Raw genomic sequence first — 18,781 nt, 5'->3', positions numbered from 1 at the left:
ATCTGACCTACCTTGTTTGACTGTAGGTCATAAGTCCCCCATTCCAGAGAGGGCCCTGGTCCCTGCCCAGAATGAAGGAATGCTGCACAAAGAGGCCAAGAAGACTCTAGACAGATAGGACTTGCATTTCCCCATTCACTGTATTATTAATAGCCTTAGATCATGCCCTTTTTGTCCAATCATATTTCAAACTGCTGTCTATACTTTTTCTGTACTTTTATTGAACCTAAGCATAAAAATGGGCAATTTCCCCTGTGACTTTGGGTCTTCATTCTGAAAGTTCATATATATATATATATATATATATATACACACACACATATATATAATTAATTTGTATGCCTTTACTCTTATTAATTTGCATCTTGTTCATGATTTTTCAGCAAAACTTCATGTGGTCAAGGACTTTGGCCCCTTTAGGGTGGGAACTTGTGATGGGGGCTGAGAAAGAATTCTGGGCACAAAGATTAGAATAGTTTTAAAGAAAGAAAGTTTGTTTTACTTTTCCAAGGGAGGGAAAGGCATGGCCTGAGAGAAAGAAAGGAGAAGTGTTGGCCTGAGGCTAAAGGGCTTGGGATTTTTATGGCAAAAAAAGAAAGGAAAAAAAGTGATTATTGCCAGGTGATAGCTGAAAATGGCTGTGAAAGGCTGCATCTCCCCTTCTCCCCTTTTCCTCTTCTCTGAGAGGCTGGCTTATCAGGGTCCTTGGAATGTGGTCTGCCAGGAACTGGGGCAACAAGTTTGCACCCCTGCTGTCTGCTGGGGATCTTCAAGGCTATTTAAGCAAGCTCTCAAATAAAATAATTAAAGCCACAGGTGGTTGATCAAACAAAGGGGCAGTTGTGCTGTCAATTTTCTCTTCAAAGGGGCAATTATGTGCTGTGAGTTTATTCCTCTTTCTTTCTACTAGACAGCTTATTTTTTTGTCTGTTAGATAGTTAATAAATAAGGCCAACTTTCAGCCCCTATACCTGCAAGGAGGCCCAGCTAGCCTGGAAAATGTAGAGAAGTACTTTGTTTAAAAAGATGGTTAAACTTTTTAATGAAAAAACAAACAAACTCTATAAAATAATTGAAAAAGGTTTATTCTAAGCCTAATGTGTGTGACTGGCCCAGAGCACATGACTTTAAGAGGCCCTAAGAAAACATGCCCATGGTAGCTAGGTTACAGTTTTGTTTTATACATTCATGGAGGCAGGAATTACATGTAAGATCCTAAATCGCAGACTCAATATCATCAAAATGTCTATACTACCCAAACTGATCTACAGATTCAATGCAATACCTATTAAAATCCCATCAGCATTCTTCACAGATATAGAAAAAATAATTTTACGCTTCGTATGGAACCAAAGAAGACCTCGAATATCAAGAGCAATTCTAGGCAACAAAAACAAAATGGGAGGCATTAATATGCCAGATATCAAACTATACTACAAAGCTGTAGTAATTAAAACAATATGGTATTGGCACAAAAACAGGAATATTGACCAGTGGAACAGATGTGAGAATCCTGATATAAAACCATCCTCATATAGCCATCTCATCTTTGACAAAGCAGACAAAAACATACGCTGGGGAAAAGAATCCCTCTTCAATAAATGGTGCTGGGAAAACTGGATAGCCACCTGTAGAAGGCTAAAACAGGACCCACACCTTTCACCTCTCACAAAAACCAACTCACGCTGGATAACAGACTTAAACCTAAGATATGAAACTATTAGAACTCTAGAAGAAAAAGTTGGAAACACTCTCCTAGACATCGGCCTGGGCAAAGAGTTTATGAAGAAGTCCCCAAAGGCAATCACAGCAGCAACAAAAATAAATAAATGGGACATGATCAAACTACAAAGCTTCTGCACAGCCAAAGAAATAGTCATGAAAGTAAACAGACAGCCTACAGAATGGGAGAAAATTTTTGCATCCTATGCATCCGATAAGGGACTGATAACTAGAATATACTTAGAACTCACGAAAATTAGGAAGAAAAAATCAAATAACCCCATTAAAAAGTGGGCAAAGGACTTGAACAGAAATTTTTCTAAAGAAGACAGAAGAATGGCCAACAAACATATGAAGAAATGCTCAACATCTCTAATCATCAGGGAAATGCAAATCAAAACCACAATGAGATATCACTTAACCCCAGTGAGAATGGCCTTTATCAAAAAATCTCCAAACAATAAATGCTGGCGTGGTTGCGGAGAGAGAGGAACACTCCTACACTGCTGGTGGGACTGCAAACTAGTTCAACCTGTGTGGAAAGCAATATGGAGATACCTTAAAGCGATCCAAGTGAATCTACCATTTGATCCAGCAATCCCATTGCTGGGCATCTACCCAAATGATCCAGTGACACTCTACAAAAAAGACACCTGCACTCGAATGTTTATAGCAGCACAATTCATAATTGCAAGGCTGTGGAAACAGCCCAAGTGCCCATCAATCAAAGAATGGATTAATAAAATGTGGTATATGTACACCATGGAGTACTATTCAGCTCTAAGAAACAATGGTGATATAGCACACCTTATATTTTCCTGGTTAGAGCTGGAACCCATACTACTAAGTGAAGTATCCCAAGAATGGAAAAACAAGCACCAGATATATTCTCCAGCAAACTGGTATTAACTGAGTAGCACCTAAGTAGACACATAGGTGCTACAGTAATAGGGTATTGGGCAGGTGGGAGGGGGGAGGGGGGCGGGTATATACATACATAGTGAGTGAGATGTGCACCATCTGGGGGATGGTCATGATGGAGACTCAGACTTTTGGGGGGAGGGGGGGAAATGGGCATTTATTGAAACCTTAAAATCTGTACCCCCATAATATGCTAAAATAAAAAAAAAAAAGGTAAAAAAAAAAAAAAAAAAAATATGTGAAAGGTGTACATTGGTTTGGCTGGAAAAGGCGGGATATCTCAAAATGAGGAGGAAAATTATAGATTATAGGTGGCTTTAAAGATTCTTTGATTTGTAATTGGTTAAAGAAATGAAGCTTTGTCTAAAGGCCTGGAATGTTTTAACTTAAGGATGTCTCTTAATCAGAGACAAGCTGCAGGACATTTACCAAAACTCAAGTGATCTGTTAAATAAATAGATGATCTGCAGGTGCGGTTTAAGCTTTGTCTTCTATGGTCTTAGGCCTGTTGATTTAGTATCATTTTGTTACAAAGAGTAGCTCCAAAAGGTAGAGGGCATGCATGGCAAGGCATATCTGACCTGGCTTCTCCTCATGGCCACTAGCTCAGCTTCAAGGTTTTTCTGGGGTCCCCTTGGTCAAGAGAAGGTTCATTCATTCTGTTGGGGGCTTAAGATTTTATTTTAGTTCATAAACTGCATACTGATATGCAAGATAACAAGCCCCCGGTCTTCTGACCCTATTCCCTGGAACATCCTGCCAACCTGAAATGTGACCCTGGTGAAGCTATCTATGCCTCTCAGGCTCACTCTACACCTGAGGCTGAGATCTTTTCTGGGTTACTTGGGATTTGGGATTAGACATTTTCTCTCACTTTATTAATGTCACCTTCTATTCTCAAGGCTTTCTGTCATTTTTACCTCTATGCCTGGGGTCTTGTTCTTTACTGACAAGTAAAACATGTCTGTTTTGTGTCTCTTACCCTCATTATTGATGCTTCTTTTGTCTTACCTGCTTTTTCATTTGTTGTCAGAAACCAGCACCAAGGAGAACACTGGCCTCACATCTACTATTGTAGAAACTCTGCTGAATCTTTTCCAGAACATTTGCATTTATAAGGATGAGGGTGATGACCAACAAAATGAGATGCTTTTCAGAAGAAAGTTTCAGAGTTATTGATTTCTCACTGCATTAGCAGTGGTGGGCTAGGCTGGTTTCCATTGGTTTGCAAGAACTGATTGTGCACACCTCTTTTCTATTCCACCATACTACCTCACCTTGGTAGATTTAAGTTGGCTATGGTGAGAATATTTACACAATGGGAATTTCCAAACCTTACCCTCTTTTTTCTTAGAGAGCAAATTTACCAACACAGTTTACCTTTAAGCTTTACTGTGTAGATGATGTCATTTTGAGTGTGCAATGAAATATGGTCTTTCCCCCCCCCCCTTTGACCTTTTGGTTACATTGTATATCTTTGCCTTTCCCTACAAAGGGTTAGAGGTATTCCCTCCCCCCACACACAATGCTCGCCACAACCCTAAGATGTATATCTCCCACTCCCCCAAACCCTGGTGAACACCACCACCATTTGAGCACCACAGTTTTAATCAGTCAGTACCAATTTGATGGCGAGTAGATGTGGAGACCATTTTCTTGATCTTGTGTCGCCTCACTTTGGATAATGGGCTCAAGCTTTTTTGATCACTGTAAGTGAGACAAAGTGGAGATCCCTCTTAGGGGTCCCTTCCCCAAGCATGGAAATAAAGAAAATATCTTCAGTCCTTTCAAGGGAAATTTCAGGCACCTAGTTAGTCTTGAAAAGTAAATGAGCAACTTGATAAGCAACAAGATATTAATAACAATAGTCCCCCAAGCAAGACAGAATCACCTGTTAACTTATATTCTTGACTTACTTTTCATAAATCCCCACCAGATGGAAAACACAGAATAAAGGGGCACTGAGGACTGAACTTTAACTTTCTTTTTTTGTTTCTTCCTGAGGGGCCTGCAGGAAGTCACACCTGCCTTAATATTCCTTTCTGCTGACTCCAAGTTTTAGATAAAGCCTGGCTAAACCAATTGCTTCCTTAACTAATTGCTAATCAAAGAGTCTCTGGATGCACTTGTGACCTTTGAGTCCCTGATTCAAGATATCCTACCTTTCAAGGCTAACCAATGTCTAACCTCCACGTATTGATTTATGGTTTTGCCTGCAAATTCTGCTTTACTGAAATGTACTCCTGCCTTTAAAAACTTTTGCTTGTAACCTGTCAAGGAATTCATGAGTTAAGCATTAGCTGCCTGTTCTCTATGCTTGGATCCATGCAATAAATGCCTCTTTCTCCCACAGCAAATCTTGATGTCAGTCTCTGCCTTTACCATGCTGGGTGAGTGGACCCCAGTTTGGTTCATAGGGACCAAGGGAAAAACTTTCCCTTTGCCCTCTGAAGGTTCACTGAAAAATCAACTCATGAAAGATAGGTTAATTGGAGAAAAGACATATAAATTTATTAACATGTCTATAGGGGAAAATAACAGAGGGATTAGTCACTCACCAATTGTATACAGAAGCTTACATACCATCTTGAGGTTACAGAAAGAATGGAGGCTAAGATGCCAGCAAAAAAGGTTATGGGAGGGAGAAGGGAAAGGAATTCTGTTGAGGGACAATACATGATTACTGGGGAGAAGGAATGGATCAATGGGTGAGGGACAGAGATTAACTTGTGAATGGTTCTCTTTGGAATTTGAATGAGCCTGAGAGATAGATATTGTCTTGTTAAAGGGTCTGTTCACATGTGGTTACATTCTTAGTCTTTTTTTCTATAACAGAATAATGAGTTAACAGGGAAGGGAAGGAAAAATAAAATTGTTCTCCTTGGTGGGTCAGTGGAGTCTTTATGTAGGCAGGGAAAGGTCTTTTCTAGCATCTGCTGATCTCTAAGGGCCTTTAATTCAAAATAGTTACTATACCAGGCAGCTATATTGTGGAGTGAAATTCCTGGCACTCCTTCATTACCACTTTGTATCTCATAATTGTAAGAAAATCAAAATCTCAGGGTCACCTCCCACTCCAACTCCTTATGCAAAAGGAAAGGCAAAGGGCCTCGGGCACCTGTGAAGAACTGGCCTCACAGATCATTCATAGGAAACTCCTTACTGGCTTCCTATAGGCAAGGACATGCAAACTGTAACTTTAGGTCCACAGGCTATGTCTAGCACCTAAACCTAAAGTCTGTTTGATTTCACACTAATAATGAATAACAAGTCTATCTTTACAGGTAAATAAGAGATGGACAGGATCAGACATTCTTCCACCTACCTAGGGACATCTACATAATTGATGCTTCATTTCAGATAGTATAGAAGATGGACTTTGACCACCTGCCTGAGCCTTGATCCAAAGTTAAAGTCTGCTTAAAATACTGAACAAAAGCCTTGAAAATGATTAACACCAAGCTACAATAGAAGGTAGTTCTACTTTCTTGAACAAAATATGGCAACCATCAGAGCAGAGGTCCAGCACAAACCGGATGCTGCCAAGATGAAGCCCAAAGTTGACTCTCATAGACCTTTTCCCTCATTTGAATGCTAAAAATCATGCCCGAAGGTGGAGATTTATCATGCTAATGAGAGTGATATATGAAGAAGCATGATCACCAGATGTGCAGCTGCCAATAAAACCCCACCTTTATATGTTATGATTTCAATACTGTAACAGAGGGAATGGTCTGAAAAACAATGACACAAATATTTTGTCTCTTTAAGACTTCCCTGACTCTTTTTTGAGAACTGAAGCTTTCATCTCTGCCTCAGGCAGGTGGTCAAGGAGGGGCCTGCAGAATGTCTTTTGGTTCTTTGTGTTAAAGGAGATAGCTCAGTCATCCCAGGGCCTGGCACAAAGCTCCCAGGTTGGTGGAGGTCACAGGCCTCCCAGGTGGGTGGAGGTTACAGGCTTTGTCTTTGGCAGGGATAGGACAACTAGAATAGTAAACCACAGCAGCCTAGAACTGAGTGCCCTCCTTTTAAAAGCTCTGTGTTTCTGCTCATGTTCAGGAAAGTTGGATTTTAAGATGATAGTGTCTGCCATTTTTCTTCCTTTGCCTGAAAAGTAAATAAACTTCTCTTTCTTTCTCCTCTAACAACTTGCTCTCCTTCTTCTGATGAGACTTTGAAGACAATTGCCAAGCTTTTGACAACAATAGTGGCACTAAATGTTTTCTCTACCGTTTAAAAGTTCCCTAGCTCTTTGTCCAGAGAGCCAGTTATGTTTCTACTTAACTAGTATTGTCTCCCTTTTGTTTGAGCAAAAATCCCAAATAAAGCTTTGTCTGCTTAAATCTTTCCAGTCTCTTATCAATTTCTATTGACTCAGGGACTAAGAAACTAAAGTCCAGTGTCACCTTCACTTCCTTTTTCTCTTCTAACACTCCCCTTATTTTATGTAAAATGTAGATTTCCTGGGCCTCACAAAAATGTATCCATTTTTTCCTCCCCCCCCCCTTTTCTCCTTTGTGTTTTTCCCCATACATCCTCAACTTTGGCTTAATAACTGTCCATTGATTGAGAGTTTTGCTCAGTCACTTATTTGGGTTGATGTAATTCAAAGCTCTAGAGTTGAACTGTGAAACTCATAATGTCCCTGGCCTGAGTTTTACCAGATGCAGGTTGTAGAATGAGCTGGAGGAACACAGCCTCTTCCAAGTCATATTTTAGATTTTTGGCTCATTCTGAGGAAGAGAGCTCAGGCTTGGTGGCAAGAGCCACAGAAATTTGACTCTGTTCTGTTGGTACCCAGCTACACAGCGTAGAGCAATTGTTGTCTGCTAAACTTTCTTATCTGTTAGAAGAGGACAATTATTTGCTCTGTATGTCTCTTACTAGCTTATCCTAAAAAACAGATGGGATGATGTCTTTTAAATGAAAAGGCTGTGTATGGCCAGGGTGAAGAGCATGGACTACGGAATGAGATGGACTTGGTTCAAAACCTGGGCTTGCTGACGATGAGCCATGTGACGATCTACATCTGTTCTAAGATACAGCTAAATCAAGGTGGACGTAATGATTAAATGAAATAACCTTTTAAAAGGATTTCCCTGTCTGCGCCAAGACTGGATGGATCCAACTCAATAAATGGTTGCTCCTGTTATTAACAATGCTTTGAAAATGTTCTTCAATCTTGAAGGCACTCCTATTTAATTCAGCATATGGGACATCTGTGGTGATTACTTGCTCTAGTACCTGGCTTAGAGTGAATGTTTAGTACCTTTTTAAAGGATTCCTGAAATTAAGCACAGTTATTTTCATTACTGTTTAAGTTCAGATGATTTACTTACCTGACTAATCAAACTCTTCAGAGTGGGAAAACAAAAGAAAGTTTTTGCTTCAGACAAAATATTTTTGGCGAAACCACAATGAGATATCACATAACTCCAGTGAGAATGCCTTTTTTCAAAACATTCCAAAACAACAAATGCTGGTGTGGATGGGGAGTGAAAGGAACACTTAATGTTGGTGGGACTGAAACTAATACAACCTCTATAAAAAGTAATGTGGAGATACCTCAAAGAACTAAAAGTAGACCTGCAATTGGATTCATCAGTCACACTACTGGGTATTTATCCAAAGGAAAAAAGGACATTTTATAAAAAAAGTCACCTGTACCTGAATATTTATAGCAGCATAATTCACAATTGCAAAGATGTGGAAATAACCTAAGTGAGCCTATCAGTACATGAGTGGATTAATAAGATGTGGTATATGTATACCACAGAGTACTATTCAGCCATAAAAAAAAAATTGTGAACTAATACCTGTTGTATTAATCTGGATGGAGCTGGAGCCCATTATTCTAAGTGAAGAGTGGAAAAACAGACACCATACATACTCACCAATAAATTGGAAACTAATTGAACAACACGTATGTGCATGTATGGAAATAAAACTTATTGGAAATCAAGCAGGTGGGAGGGGGGAGAAGGGGATGAGTCAATTCATACCTAATGTGTACAATGCACACTATCTGAGGGCTGGGCACACTCATAACTTTGACTCAAACTGTACAAAGGCAATTTATGTAACCAAAACCCTTGTACCCCCACAATACTCTGACATAAAAAATAAAATACAATAAGTAAGTCTTCTTCCTAAAAAAAAAAATTAGCAAAGTGATTAGAAGTTGTCCTTCAAAAATCTAAAGAACCTGGGTAAGTGAAGCAGGCTAGTAACAACTTGACTTAATAGATACAAGACATTGTAGATTTTATCCTGGGGACTTGACAATTGCCATAAAAAAGACACTTGCATTCTAATTTCTTTGGAGGTTGTTTGTAAGATTCTTGTAAGTGTTCCATTGGGAATTAACCTATTCACATTCAGGCTGAATACAGGAGTGTGCTCAGCTGATTCTGTTTAGAAATGTAAATTGAGTTGAGTCACACATTTATACAGTTCCAGGAAGGCAGCACCCCTCTCCTCATCAACCCTAGCATAGGAACAAATGGGGATTTGATATGTTGTTCTGTGGTATGCTATTGGAAGACAGTGAAGCCCATACATGGTAAGAAAAATATTTCACTTATTGGGGCCATTTATTTCCACGTTAGCATCTTACTTCTGAAGGGAGAATAATCTGGAAATAGTTGCTAGGCTGCCACACAAAAGGCTCTATATGAGCTGAGGTGAGATGCTGAGCCTTCCATTGAACAAGGGGTGGAAATGTTTAGTGGAATGAGCCTTAATTTTGAGGTCCCATGGAATACCTGGCAACCTTGAGCTGGATGTTTGGTTTCTCTGAGTCCCAGTTTTCACATTTGAAATATTAGGGAGATAATTACTACTTTCCAGAGTAAGGATAAGGGCTAAAGGAGCTAATATATGAGCAACAGAGTGTCAGGCACAAATTTAGAACCAATATTAATCTGTTCCTCAACATCAGAGGTTTAATTATTAATACTCTAGGGTACTTTTGTTTCTGATTTCTAAGACAATAGTAGATTCTCTCAGAGGAGGACAGAGGTAAAGACAGACCCAGAACTAAGGGCATTGTTGTGAATGCTGTGCCTTTGGTAAGGCTTGGACCTCTAAGGTGGCCTGCTTGTGGCAGGGGTAGGTATGGCACAAGAGGGAGGAGCCTGGAGGAGGCTAGGGCAATCCTCCCCCATTTTGTAGTTTTGCTTGGGCCAAGTCAAGAAACTTGGAGACTTCCTGTCCCTAGAACTGCTACAAAATTTTTTAGAATTTTGGGATTCTATCTGGATTTTTTTTCTTTCTTTTTTTTTTTTAGGTACGTGTCCTACGTGGACCAGAGGAAATGAATCTTTTGACTACCAATTTTATCTCTCAAGTCAAACATAAAAGGAGACAGAGGTACTTTGTAAAAGATTCTCAGAAAAATATAATTGTTGTTTAAAAAAACTAGGCAAGACCAGCCAGATGGATAAAGATGTATGGGTTAATTGCTGAATCTGCATCTCACCTGCATCTTTTATGTGGCAGATATTAATACTTTATAGGTAATGAGGTCCTCAACAGGAGAATTATGGCCTAATGGCCTGACATTTGTAAAGCTGTAAAATGTAGGGGGAGATTTAACAAGCAAGATGAGCTGCCCTCCTGCATATTAACACAATTACGCACCGATGCACAAGTCTAGGAGTAAATAGTGTATTTATAGCATTAGGATTCTTCAAAGGATAGCAAGCACACATTGCAACTTGCATCTTAATTTTTTAGTAAAAAATTCTTATTATTAATAATAAGACAATCTTTCCATTTTTTAGGAAACTTTTGGGGGCTTTAAACCTTTTTAGCTGCTGGTATCTGTGCCTTTGTTCTGTGTTTCGTAGCAGAAATAGCAAGACTGATGGTACACTCAGACTCTGACCTCTGCTGCCAGGGACTGGGGCCAGAATGGAGGGTGGTTCAAGCTTTCTAACATGGAGGTGCTATTACACAAGAGACTAGAGGTTCTGAAAATGTCCATGCCCACCACATGTCACTGACTTTGCCAGTAATATTTGGCTTTTCTGTTTCTTGCCTAACTTTTGTTCCTAAAGCATTTGGGGTACCTAACCATCACTCTAGGAAAGAATCCTTTCCTCCCTCTACCTGGCTTCTAGTGGCCCCTGGAAATCCTTGGCTTTCCTCACCTTGTAGCTGTATCACTCCAATTGCTCTCCCTTTTGTCACATGGCTGCCTTCCCGGAATGCCTGTCTCTCTATCTCTAAATAAGGACACTGTAAGGATCTCTGTAAGGACCTGTGCTTATGAGGACAGTAGTCATTGGATTCAGGCTCCACCCTAATCCAATACCACCCTATCTAGCTTGATTACATCTGTAAAGACTCTATTTACAAAAAAGATCTCATTCACAGATACCTGGAGTTAGGATTTCAGTACACTCTTTTGGGGGATACAATACAACCCACAACACCTGAATAATAAAAATAAATTCACTATCTACTTCCATTATGAAAAATAAAGGTTGAACATATGTCCAGACTCATATTTAATGTTCTGTAGCAGTAGCCATTTCTAGAGGAGATAGATGTGTAGTTTGCTAAACCCTCTTATGTTTCAGTAGGCATTTTCTTTGTTAGGGAATACTTGCTTAAGATCTAAGAAGATCAGGGTAAAGTAATTCTAAAGTCCCTGCTAAATCTGGACTCCATTCCCAATCTTCCCTGTGTCTTCATTTTTTTCTCCTTAAATAGAGATTTCTGCATCTGGCCAGTCACTATCCTCCTGTACTCCTACTGTCTTCTTATAGTTTATTATAAATTCAAATTTCTGAATTCCCCCCACCCAAGAGTAATTTGCCACTGAAACCATCAACTCTAATGAAAAGAAAGACTATCCCTCAAAAAGAAGTGTAGGCATTAGTTATCAGTGAATAGATTAGGAAGGCATTTTGAAGTAAGAAGCTTGTTCTGGTATTTTTATCAGCATGGATGCCAGTTCTGATTAATGAACCTACCTTCGTGCATGGATTCCACACTCAGAGGTGTGTAACTTGACTATCTCCTTTGCCTGAGTGTCTGGGTCACTTCTTTTTTCGTCTTACATCTGTTTGAGGTAAGACCCAGGGCATTCAAATGGAAGGAAGGTAAAGCTATGGGAAAGTTCCACAGTTAGGTACATCTAGCACCCTCTTGTTTCTCAGTATTTATTGAATAAGCAAGAGCTTAGAATGGAAAGCTGCTTTTATTTGCCCTCATGAATCTTTTGAAGGGTTGGTGCAGGGGAGAGTAAATACCTTCCCTTTCCTTTTAAAATTCTGTAGAAGTAAAGGGCATTCTGACAAAAGTTCCATATAACAAAACTTTGTCTTTATTCAGAGCTTAAGCCGCTCGTGGAAATTTGCTGATCTGTTTGTAGCACATTCACGACAATGGAAATCCACATGATAGATGATCAAAGGTTTTTATTCTTGGTCCAGCTCATGAAGCAGTCACTGTCTATAGCACACACCTTCATGTGCTCTTGGCACTGTTTCACAACAGGAATAAAAGAGTCTATAGCTCCCCTCTCTTTTTTTAAGTGTTTTTGTTCATTATTCTTAACCCACTCCCTACCCAATAGAAAATTTGCTCAAGTTAACTATTTCTGATCCAAATAAGCTAAATTTTGGCTGAAATAATTTTTCTATCTTATTCAGAGCACATCTACTCACATCTACTCATTCTTTCAGTTTGGGAAGTACCTACTATTGGTGAGGCATGGTACTATATGGTAAGGATAGAAACATGAATGGCTCCTGTCCCCTGGGAGCTCAGTTTCTGTGTGTGTGTGTGTGTGTGTGTGTGTGTGTGTGTTGGGGGTGGGGTGGGTGTATAAAATGTATAGGGAAAAAGATGGAAAGAAGATGTGTAAGTAGGATTAAACAAATGGTGTAAATTACACACACAGTAGAGAAAATGTATTGTGTACTAAATGGGCCAAGGAGGCCTTCTAGAAGAAATGGAGGCCTGAAGTGTGATGAACAATGCTGTACACATAACCAGACCAAATTGTGAAATGGAGTTTTAGGAAACAACATATGTAGAAGCAAAGAGCTATATTCTGGGGCTGGCAAGTGGTTCAGCTTGGCTATCAGTAGACAATTTATAGATTGATGTTTAGGGAGTCCCTCATTCTAGTTCAATTCCAGCTTAACAAAAGAACATGAATGCCCAGTGGGGTTCATTAAAATGGACGTGAAATATGTCGCATGCAGAAATGTGAATGCACATTACTGTAGGTTGCAGTACACTCACATATATTTAAAGAAATGGGAAGAAAAGCCTGGTGTTCTGTGATGAGCTATGTCACTCCCTCCCATTTAATGTGATTAAAGGCAACATTTAATAGGTCCCCAGAGCTTTCTGTGCTGATCCATATCTCCTGGGCAGCAACCATTTCCTTTTGTTCTACATATTATGGTACAAGCAAAACAGCAATGTGACATCAGTTATATTAATAAAAGACAATCTGGGTGAAAATAAACCATGTAGTCCTGTGCTTCTTTGAGTTCAGGACTGTCAGGCATGTTTTATACATATCTGTTTCCTCTCTTCCTTTCTTCCTTCCACCCTTCCTTTACCCTTCCTTCCTTCCTTCCTTCCTTCCTTCCTTCCTTCCTTCCTTCCTTCCTTCCTTCCTTCCTTCCTTCCTTCCTTCCTTCCTTCCTTCCTTCCTTCCTTCCTTTCCAGTTAAGGGAGGGAAGCACTTAGGTGCTATCTGTTGGCAGTGCTGTACTTCACCTCTAAGTTCAAGACTGGAGAGGCAGCAGCAATGCCAGAAGCAAGAACTTCCACTGCTCACTGTCAACATCTCTTAGTCTTTGGACAGCATGGATGAACTTCAGGGGTCAGGAGTGGGGAAGGCAGGAGGGGAGGGTAGAGAATCCCAGAGACTTTATTACAAAAGGAACCTGAAGGAGGTCTGCATGGGTTTGATTGCCCATGTAGAATGAATCAGCCAGCCTTAGACCTGCTAGATATAAAAAGATAGAGTGGAAGAGGTGGCATGAGGGGTGATGGGAATTGCCAGAGAAGCATTTCAGTGGTGAAAATAAAATACCCGCTTCCTGAGAGAAAGGACAACTTAATGTGTAGATACAAGCACTTTTGGTTTTTGGCATTGATTTTGTCTTTTATATTTGGGAGTTTTCAGAGGAAAATAGTTTTCTGAGACACATATATATTGAATAGTAATGTTCAAGTTTTCAATTAAGTTTAAAAAAAATTCCATGTGCTTCTTAAACTTCTACTATGTGTCATTCATTATGCTTAGGAGAAGGTGCAGAGCTTATGGTCTTGTTGAGGGAAATGGGAGTACATACTGGAATGTTCCTATTTGTCAGTATCGTTGATAGAATTCAGTTCAATTTTTCCCCAATAAATTAGTACTAACTAAGCATTTACTAAGTTCAAGGTACTAGGAGGTACATGTGGAAGAACATGGACTTTGCCACTTTCTACCTGGATTTCTTTAGATTTTGTGAGCCTATAATTCTTCATTTGCAAAATGAGGAAGGCATTATATTACATTCTAATGTGATGACGGCATAGCAGCTGGTTTAACACATGGCAGAAAGCCTTCACCTAATAAATATTAGCTTTTTTCTCTTACTCTTTAACTAAGTATCTATATGGAACCTAGATTTCCGGGGACTGAATTTCTTGATCTGAACTCCAGGCTTCTAATAGTGATGAGTCCATTGCTGAGGAGTCTCTTACTAGTAGGGTCCCTGACTACTGCCCTGCTTCAGCTTCTATTAGCAGAGACATATTGGATCTTAGTTCTGCTCAGAGCTGGCCCCCAACACTCCTTATCTAAGGACATTTTTTAGTCTGACTTAGTAACTTCCTGCCAAATCCTGTCTCCAGATGTTAATAATGTGTAACAAAGAAATACATTAAAGAAACCACTAAATATAGAGAGTGGTCATTTGAGCACTTCCCCAGGTATGGGACAGCCATTTCAGGAGGGGAAAAGATTGGTGGGGAAAGGGATCTAACTTCCCAGGGTCAACGCTTGCCATGACAAGTGGCACTTGGCACTTGACATGTGCATCTGAAAAGTCCCGTTCCATGATCTCTGTCATTCCACATTATTTCTTTCTTTCAAGATACCCACTTCTAGAAGATGCTCCTGAATAATGCTATTTCATATTGCTCACTTCCTTAATCCTTATGCTTATAATTAAGTGATTTGTCTTTTTCTATCTTCGTTTACATTCAAAGATAAACTTATTACTAGTGCACACTTTGTATCATGTGTGTATGTGTGTGTAACTTGTGGGATAATAGTACTAGTAATGCCATTATTTGTTGATATAGCACTTTAAAATTTCAATATGTTTATGCCGCCAATATCTCTTCTGATTCTCATGTCTTTAAGAATTGCAGAATTGGTTGTAATTGTTTTTAACTATAATTGTCTTTAACTGCAGCAACTCACACAGGTGAAGTTATTTGGCCAAAGGCACACAGCTAGTTACACGTAGGGTGTAGATTGCAGATCTGATAATTCCAAATCTTGTGTCTTTCTCCCCCAAATTCCTAATTTATTAAAATAATTTTTTAAAACTATCTTGCTCTGTTGCCTTGACTAGAGTACAGTGGCATCGTCATAGCTTACTGCATCCTCAAACTCCTGAGCTCAAACAATCCTCCTGCCTCAGCCTTACAAGTAGCTAGGATTATAGGTGCACCAGCAGGCCCAGCTAATTTTTGCTATTTTTTTAGTACAGATGGGTCTCATGCTTGCTCTGCCTGGTCTCGGACTCTTGAGCTCAAGCAATCCTCCTGCCTTGGCTTCCCAGATTGCTAGTATTACAGGTGTGAGCCACTGCGTCCACTGTGTCCGGCCCTAAAATAATTTTTGATGCTGTTTAGTGGATAGAGATAGATAGACTTCTTTGGGGATATCCCCATTTTAAGAAGACTTTGAATGCTTCTAACCAGGGCAATCATCTCACACATAGTTGTTCTAGATGCCATAGCAGCCTTTACATGTAATGTTAGTGACAAAAAGTCCTGCCCTCTTACACCTGGGCTGTTGTTTAGGCCACCGCTAGATCTGCTTATAATCTCAGCTGATTTCAATGTGTTCAAAGATATCCATAGAAAGAGTGTGCTGGGTGCTAGATTTATAGATGATTTCAGTTAATCTTCAAAGTAATTTACATGCATGATTTTAGTTAAATTTAAAGTAGCTCTGTGAGGTCTGTTAGTATCTTCAATCTTAAGATAAGACAACTGAAACTGAGAGATGTTAATGAACCAGACATCAAGCAGCTGGCAGATTAATCTTCACATTCAGGTCTGACTTGATCCATGCATGGAAATGCTTGTTATACTTCTGATTATTTCTAACCTCAGACATTTCCCAATAGCTCAGAGCTGGGGTACATTGCCTGAGGCTGTTTAAAAGTCTTATTTCTCCTACCCTCTCTGCTAGTGGTTGACATTCTCTTACATCCTCTTGATTCCTTTCTCTGTTGTCACCTGGAGCAGCTGTGCCATCCAGGGAGAGTCTCCATGCTGGGAGGCCCTGACCGTTCCAGAAATGTTGCATGATGATTCTATCTCATGGGACTGGCCAGTCCACTCTGTGGTAGTGGCCCCATATACCACAGCCCTAATTCCCCAGTCCCACAGCAGAACATTAAACATCTGGTAGCCTTTGACACCTGGTACACCTTACATCAAAGTCAGACTGTTAGCAGCTGGGTGGTTCTTTCTAATCCCAGTTATTGCAACTACCGTCCTGCCTCTCAGATACTCCCAGCTTTTGTTATGTTTGAAGTCATATTTTTCTATGTAGAAGAGTGACATCCTCATGGCAGAGTCTGTCTCTGGCTCCACCGAAGCATAACAACCTTTAGCTAGAGGACAAGACTTCCATGGATTGCTCCGCTGCAGTGCTCAATTAGTCTTCCAATATATATTTTTTCCCCTATTTTCCCCTAACACACTGTCAAACACGTCAAATACAGAGTAGCGTTTTGATGTGGACACTGGCTCATTAGGCCCCAGCTGAGATCATTAAATTCTGTTTCTTTAAGGCTGATGGAAAGGGCAGATTTATGCTTCCTTTGATAGAGCTGCTCTTAAATTTCCTCCCTATTGTGAGACGGATAGTTGGTGATGAATCAGAGAGATTTCAGACTCCACTGGGGGCAGACTGGCTGCACACAGGATTCAGGTTTCAGGGATAGAACAGCAAACAGGGAGTCATTGAATGAACAAGACACTTCTCGCCTTGTCTCTGCCATGGGCCAGTCTTAATGGCATTACTTTGTTCCTTTAAGAGAGGGTTTTTCATTTTGGAACTATTGACATTTTGGGCCAGGAAATCTTTGTTGTGAGAACTGTTCTGTTCATTGTAGAATGCTAGCATTATGCCTGATGTCTACCCACTGGATGCCAGTATCCTACCCTCCAAGTTGGGACAACCAAAAATGTCCCCAAATATTCCTTGGGGACAAAAATATCCTTCAGTTGAGAAGCAATGTTATAAGATATTCCAGGAGTTTGGCTCCCTCAAGTCAATTCTCTAGAGAGGATAAACCAGGAATCTGAATTATAGGATGGTGGACATGAAAGTATTAGATGGTTGTCACTAATAAGGCCTGACAGGCAAATTGTAAGTAAGGAAGAAGCATGTTTGCAATGGCTTCCAAATTCTGTTTTGTTTACCTCTCCTTGCACTTTTAAACCCCTTCCTAGCCTACTTACTGATACTTAGTGCTCATCTGCTATCTTGCAGCACACAGAGTCTCCCACTATTATAGGTTGGGCCCCAAATGGAGTCATATCCTGATGACTCTGTTCATTCTCTTGGCTTTACTTTTCTCTCCATAATACCTATGAAACATTACTGTTATATGTTCAGTTCTCCAAGAATCCTGCTGGCTAGAGAAAGAATGCATATACTCATAATCTGGTATTAATAGTTGTGAAGGGTTGCATGGGTTAACCATCTTAGATTCGGGGTGCCCTTGAACAAAGAGATGTTCTTTAATTCTCATTCTATAGGATAGTCAGTGTTGGTTATGCAATATCTCTAAAAATTGAAAAGAAATGTGTGGCCCTCAATACATGTATTATTTGTAATTTAATCATACTAAATGTTAATATGAATTAAATTATGTAATTTTAAGATAATTTTTAATTTGAAGTCATCATATTTTCTTTTTACATTCCCCCAAAGCCATCGTATTACTCTAGACTGCTTGAACACTGACCCTAGAAACCTCTTCTTGGTCCCCCATGTATGAATTACAGGAGGCCTCAAACCATCTAAAATTGGACATATGATTTTGTGATCCTAGGCACATGTTGCATTTTCATCCATAGTATTCATACATTTTAAAAAGAGGTCCGTAATCTAAAAGTTGTTAAGGACCTCAGGGTGGTCTTTGAGAATGATCAAGCATTTATCCACTGGGATGTGGTAGAATCCATGTCTGTTTATAAGGATGCAGGATACAGAGAAGACTTCTCTTCAAACACTGGTCCTTCTTGGCCCCCTGATCATGAACCGGGAGAGTTTTCTCAGTCCCCACTATCCTTCTGTAGTCATCATGAGCTAAATATTTCAATTTTAGTTTCTCAAATAAGTAATTACATTGACTTAGAAGAGATTTTAGATATCCTATAGTCCTCCTGTTTCTAGAGATGAGAAAAGCAGAGCACCAAGATCACCCAAGTATACTCCTCATATACCTATATGCTTCATTCTACAACAGTTTTAATATAAAAAAACAACAAAAATTACAATAAATCAGGGATCTTTGTTGTGCAAATGTTAAAAATATTTAACACATTTATGGAATTCATCTTGAATTTCCCCTAGGTCTGAGCACCTGGACAGGGTCATTGAAACAGCAACCTTGTCATTAAAATTGATGGAATTATTTGAGGAGAAACAAATTGAAATGATGAGTACAACCCCAGTGTCTTCAGGAGGACCCTTATGTTATTTAGTATGCTTTGAGTCTGTTTTAGGAATTGAATTCCAAGTATGTGTATGTATGTGCATGCTTACACGTATGCACTAACACATCAAAACTGTTTTATAGGTTAAAGGAGATAAGGAACAGCATAAATATTAATACTGTTTCCTAGATACTTTCATTGCAAA

This window comes from Microcebus murinus, chromosome 17 (genome assembly GCF_040939455.1).
Source record: "Microcebus murinus isolate Inina chromosome 17, M.murinus_Inina_mat1.0, whole genome shotgun sequence".
Classification (NCBI taxonomy): Eukaryota; Metazoa; Chordata; class Mammalia; order Primates; family Cheirogaleidae; genus Microcebus; species Microcebus murinus.
Note: the sequence above shows the minus strand (reverse complement) of the source record.